Source organism: Trichosurus vulpecula, chromosome 1 (assembly GCF_011100635.1).
Source record: "Trichosurus vulpecula isolate mTriVul1 chromosome 1, mTriVul1.pri, whole genome shotgun sequence".
NCBI classification, from domain to species: domain Eukaryota; kingdom Metazoa; phylum Chordata; class Mammalia; order Diprotodontia; family Phalangeridae; genus Trichosurus; species Trichosurus vulpecula.
In genome coordinates, this window is record NC_050573.1 from 389,216,246 (window position 1) to 389,222,904 (window position 6,659).

Here is a 6,659-nt window from a genome sequence, read left to right on the forward strand (position 1 = left end):
GGTGGTGGGAGAGGAGTTGTATCCAAAAGGCATGAAGATGGCTGGACAGCAGCAGCATGGGAGGTCTGGGTCTTATCTAGAAGTGGAGAACGCTTACTGATCAGAGCTCCAAGGTCACAGAGTGAGAGCTGGAGGTCCCGGTCAGAGGTATAGACTGGAGCACACGAGCATCGCATGAAAGTATTTTGGGGATTTTATAAACTTCGATTACATTGCTTCTCATCCTTTCTCTTTCCATCTTTAAGAGGTCTTTTTTTCTTAAAGGATATCTTTCTAAGGAAACCCTTCCTTTGCCTTGATTGCTTAAGTTGTCTTTCTCAGAATCCTTTCTATCTCCTATGCTTTCTTCAAATTGAAGTGGCTAGACTTCACATGGTAGGGCTTATTTGCCCATGTCTTTTAAAATTTACCTAGAAGGCAGAGGTGTAGGAAATACAAGGATGAGAAGGAATGCTAAGCATTGGAGGAGTCTTTCTCCATTTCTGGGTCTGTACTTGACCCCACTCCTCACTACACAATCAATGCCAAACTCATGTGCATGAGCTGTGTCTTCCCTATCCAACCAATGAGCCAACTGAAAAGGAGAGCAGGCAGACATAGGGATCAGAGGTACCAGCCAGGGACAGAGTGGTGAATGAGGGAAAACAGTCCCTGGAGGAAGCAACCCCTCCAATCCTGAGTTACTTTAACTGACTGGATGTTAACTCACCTAGAGGCCAGCAGAAATAGAATGGCACTGAGGAAATATGCTAGTTCCCAATAGGAATAGGTAATGGGGATCTCTGTCTGAATCTAAACACGTGAACTGTGTCCCTGAAATTCCTGGGTATGGGCACACTTGCATTAACTGGTCAAGGGCTGGGAAGAAGCTATAGACATGTTAGCCCACATGGTACTTGCCTCAACATATTTTATTTTATTCCTTTTGCTTCTATGGGCATGGGTAAAGAACTATATACAGCCAAATGTTGCTTGTATGATTGACTTCATTATGGCATGCTCATGTGTTTGGGGTCTATTTCAAGACATCATGAAGAGAAGATGGCAGAATTTTCCCAGTGTTTGGGCGCTGAGACCAGATATAGTTGCTATTTAAACACAGACCACATCTTTAGACTAATGAGGCTAGCATTGCAATCCAAAAAATAGGAAATAGTGGTCACCACCTCTAAGGAAGAAAGGGGGCTCTATGTTTCCCTGGGAATTCGCAGATGTTCCATGGCTTGCTAGGGCAGATATGGCACAAACAAAGCTCCTGGTCTTTATCGGTAAACCGAATTAGGCAAGTGGCCAACAATACCTTCTGCTGGTTACAAATTGATTTGATCTCCATTTTTCCCGCTCAAAGGCCAAGGGCAGCTAGGCAGTGCAATGGATAGCACCAGGTGAAGACTCATCTTCCTGAGTTCAAATCTGGCCTCAGACACTTACTAGCTGTGTGACTGGGCAAGTCACTTACCCTATTTGCCTCAGTTCCCCATCTGTAAAATGAGCTGGAGAAGGACATGACAAACCATTCCAGTATCTTTGCTAAGAAAACCTTGAATGAAGTCACAGAGAGTCTGAAATGACTCAACTTTCTTTCCTAATAAGTAAACTCTCCTGAAATTTTTTTTCTAATAGAGGATAATCCTATCTATGGATGCTTTTGCTATGATCATAGAAAAGCTGTTAGACTGCTTCTCTCTGCACTCAGATCATTATTGTAGACTGTTTACAATATTGTTCTCTCCTCTTTTTTCTGTGGTAAGGAGCACAAACAAGATCATGGTTACCTGTGTGATCTTAGGCAAGTCATTGGTTTCTCTGGACTTCAGTCCATCTTCCGCAAAAAGAATGTGTTGGACTAGATGACTTCTGAGGACCCTTTCCAATCCAAATAGATGATCCTCCAGGGTTCAAATCTAGCCTCATGCACTTACTAGTTGTGTGACCCTGGGCAAGTCATTTAACCCTGTTTGCCTCAGTTCCTCATCGGTAAAATGAGCTGGATAAGGAAATGGCAAACGACTTCAGTATCTTTGCCAAGAAAACCCCAAATTGGGTCACAAAGAGTCAGACTCACCTGAAAATGATTCAACAGCAATGATCCAGAATATGTCCTATATACATCAATGCAATATGATATAAAAGAGAAAGCACTGGTGTAAGAGTCCGAAGATGTGGGTTCAGCTATATGACCATCAGCAAGTCTCTTCATGAAATCATAGGGTCCAAGATTTAGATCTAGGAGTCTTATAGGTCATCTAATCTGAATCAGACGCTCACTCTGCAAGCCTCATTTTCCACCTGTGTAAAATGATAATAATGCTTGAACTATTTCCTTTGCTGGGTTGTTGTGAAAAAAAAAGAAAAGGTAGGGGGTGGTGCTTCTAAACCAGAAAGCTACATATAAGTATGTTATTACTATTTTTTATTTTTATTTTCATTATTCTTATTGTTACGTTTTGTACTGGCAAATCCCATGACTGATCTTTTCCAATCAGGAAAAGATTTTCATCCACCTGACTGCCTCTCTAAAACTAATAACTTTAGCTCATTGACTTTTGAAGCTTAGAGCTGATGTTTCTAATTTGAACCAAATGATCTAATTTGCATCAGTCATCACTAAAACAAGATTAGATACCTCTATTCTCTATTACAGGCTGTTCTCTGTTAAAGAGCTTAGAGTTAGAAAAATCTCAGCCTAGAGCAAATCTTAACTTTTTAAAAACAAATTTTAATACAGCATAGCTCTCTCTTTCATAGACTTTCTTTCTTTTTTTTTTGGCCTGTGTAAGACTTTTTTTTTTTAATACATGGGCAGCTGAAATGGCCAGGACACATCAAGAGTCCTGTGGGAGGCCAGTGGAGGGTGGAGGGGCCAGAGGTGGGTGCTTAGAACAGTCTGAGCGCCAGCAGGGCCTTTAGCAGATGCTGGTGGATCCTAAATGGGCAGAGGTCCCCCCATGCCCATCCCACCTCCCAGCCAGGGGAGACTTCTCTAATGCCCTAAAGCCCAAGAGGGTGGAGCTGATTGGAGTCATGCAGCTGGGAGGGGTCAGCTGCTTAGACATGGGCCAGGACTGGGGGCCATGGTCCCTTGATGCTGAGGGGGCTGGGAGGAGGGTGTCCAGTCATTCGAAGCGTCTGGCTCAGGAGTGATCTCTTCACTTATTCTTCTGGAGGTGAGTCATACCTGCCTTGGTTGCTTCCCGGGTCAGACTGGCTGCTGTGTCCAGGGCTCGTCCATTCAGGTCAGTCACCAGGCTGTCCATGGAAGCCTGGTGCCTCAGGAAGGTGGAGCAGATCAGGCGATGGTACAGGATCTGGGAGCCATTGCAGGCCACTGGAAGCATGCACTACAGCAAGAAGGCACACCTCCCTGCATAGTAGAAGGGGAACCAGAAAAGGAAGATGTCAGAGAAGAACTCAGCCAGGCCAAAAATGCTGTACACCACCCAGTATGTTAGCCAGATGGTATCATCATCTTTGTTGGGGCTTTCAATGGCCTTGATGGAGGCATATGCTTGGTAGATGAATCCAATGAGATTGCAGAGCAGGGAGGCGCTGTAGCCAAATATGAGATAGAGGGCCAAGAAAGCAATGGAACCTGTAGCCAGGTAGTACTTTTTGACACCGGTGATCTCTTCCAGCTTCCCCAGCAAATCGGTGACAATGTTTTTCTGCTCCAGGAACCTCTGGAAGCGCTGCCTCAAGCTACCCATGACTCCCGGGACCAAGGTGGGAGGAGAGGGGATGGAGGATGACTGGACCCGGGTCTGAGGGGCGACCTCCAGGGCTCCTCTGCTGCTCTGCAGTGGTGCTGGTGGCGTCTCCCTCTCCAGGCTCCCAGGACCTCCGCTCCTCCGGTCCCTCGGTCCCTCCCCTTACTTCCCTCCCACCCTTCATAGACTTTCATAAAGGGAAAAGGCCACAGAGATCCTCAAGTCGTAGAGGAGAATGAGGAGTAGGTTTGGAATCAAAGAAGTTGGGTTTAGATCTTTACTAATCTGCCTCATTACCTACATAACCCCTGTCAAGTCACTTCATTTCTTGGGGAATCTTAGTTTCTTCATCTTAAGTTATTGGGTTGAACTAGACATCGCAAAGTTTCCTTCTAGTTCTAAGTCCTATGACTTCTGATCTAGAAGTGGGGGATCTAAAGAAAGACTATCAAGGGGAGGACAGAAATCCTGCCTTCACCTCAAATACTCTGTGAGTGCCTGGGACAGGATGGGAGAGGCACAAAGACATATAAAATATCAGAATAAAAAAAATCCAGTGCTGGACATTTATGTGGAAGCCTGGAAGAGGCTGGAACTCATAGTTACCATGCAAGAGAGTAATTAAGGGCTCTCTCTCTTAAAGTAGCTGTAGTAGGAAATAAAGTTACAGTAAATGTGTATAAGCCTTTAACTGTGTCCCAAATGATCTCATTCTTGAATATAGAAGGAAAGACTCTCAGAGTTTTAAGAGATTTTAGAGATCAACTTCCTTGGCAAATGATCATTGAGTCTTTGCTTTCGCGGTTGTGTCATTCTTCAGTCATGTCTGACTCACCGTGACCGCCTTTATGGTTTTCTTGGCAGAGGTACTGGAGTGATTTGCCATTTACTTCTCCAGCTTATTTTACAGATGAGGAAACTGAGGCCTACAGGGTTAAGTGACTTGCCCAGGGTCACACAGCTAGTAAGTGTCTGAAGCCACATTTTAACTCAGTGAGATGAGTTTTCCTGACTCCAAGCCAGGGACTCTATGCACTATGGCACCACCTAGCTACCTGAGTCTTTGCTTAATGACATCCAATGATGGGAACTCATTGCCTCTCATGCCTGTTCCATTCTTGGACAACTCTAATTGTTGGAAAGTTTCTCCTTACACCGAGTCTCTCTGAAACTTCCATCTACTGTCCCTCATTTTGTCCTCTGGGGACAACATGAGTAAATCTAATCCTTCTTCTATAAAATAATCCTTGAAATAACTGAGATGTTTATCATGTCTCTCACAAGTAATTTCTTTTTCAGATTAAATATCCCTACTTCCTTCAGGTGTTCATCCCAGGGCTTAACTTTAGTCTTCTTACCATCCTAGAAACTTTTCTTTCCAGCTTGTCAATATTCTTCTAAAAAATGTACTCCCCAGAACAGAACTCAGTACTCCAAATGTATTCTGACTTGAAGCAGCGCATACAGTAAGACTAACAGCTCCCTTATTCTGGACACCATGGACACTATGCCCCTGATAATTCAGCTAAAGGCAGCATTCACTTTTTCAGCTGTCACATCAAACTAATGACTCATTTTGAGCTTGTGGTCCACTAAAACCCAGAGATTCTTTTTGTATGAGATGCTATCTTGACCACATTTCCCATATCCTCTACTTTTGCATTGGTTTCTTAATTTAATTGTAGGTTTTTACATTTATCCCTATTAAACCTCATTTTTTGGGGGGAAGTAACTCATGCAAGAAACATTGCATAGTTTTAAGTCCATGACTGTGTAACCATAGGAAGTAAGACCATATTTCTCTTTTTTGTTGGCTCTTGTTTTTTTTTTAAATTCAATTAGGGAAAAAAGTAATATCTACTATGTATAAGACACTATTCTAAGCTTTGGAGATAAAAAGACAAAAAAAGGAAATAGTCCCTGCTCTTAAGGAGCTTACATTTTTTGGGTGTTTGGAGGCTGGGCAGAAGTAAATATGAGGTAGTTTAAAGAGAAAGAAACCACTGAGGTAGGAAGATTGGGAAAGGGATTACCTAGGAGGTGGTATCTGATCTGAATCTTAAAAGGACAGAAGCCATGAAGGATGTCTGTTGCAATTCAATAAACATTTATTAAGCACCTACTATGTGTCAGTCACTGTGCTAAGCACTGGGGATACAAATAAGAAAAAAAAAAGATAGTCCCTGCCCTCAAGGAGCTCACAATCTAATGGGGGGGGGGAGACAACACACAAGATGGGGTGGGGTTGCACACCAGAGAGGTATGATATTCCATAGAGTCAAAGCCAAGCAGAATTGCTGATGAAAAATGGAGAGTTACCTAGAAAGTTCTGAGCTCTCTATAAAAGGAAGACTTTAGGAGGAGTCTGAGGACTTGCAGACCTCATCAGCTTGCTCAGCCGATGCAAACTACACATGTGGAGGACTCTGTGGGAGATAATTTCTGAGAGTACCTTGATGGCAGAAGAGTCGACATTCCTAACTGGTTCTGGCTGGCTCACCACATGGTTGGGAAGATCTTAGTTTTGATTGGCTGTGTGGCCAGAAATATTGGCATCTTCAAAAAGCCCTGTTAGTTTGAGCTCTCTCTTGATTACATTCGTGTCTGGGAGACCTCTATGACTCTTTCTTCTCATAGCATCAGAGAAGAGATCATGTGGTAAAGAACTCCTTTGAGGCCACGTGACCCCCAAAAAGCAGAGTCCTGGGTCCTTGGCTTTGTTGTTTGTCTTTTTTCTGTTATTTGGGACAATATCAATGTCCCAAGGAGCACGGACCCCAGCCATCAGGAAGATTTTCTTGACACTCATGCCATATCTGGGCGCAAACTTTGTGGCACCAGTGCTATGTAAGAACTGAACCCACTTTTGAGCCTACTCTCCTGGAGACTGTAGTATTAATGTGATCAGAGATCTTCCCCACCCATTCAATAGGCCTCAGGTGGGGCTAGTCA

General features: G+C 43.6%; 1 pseudogene; it reads right to left on the reverse strand.

Annotated features, from left to right (window-relative positions):
* Positions 1–3,149: 3,149 nt before the first annotated feature.
* On the reverse strand, positions 3,150–3,707 carry LOC118833961 (annotated as a pseudogene).
* Positions 3,708–6,659: the final 2,952 nt, after the last annotated feature.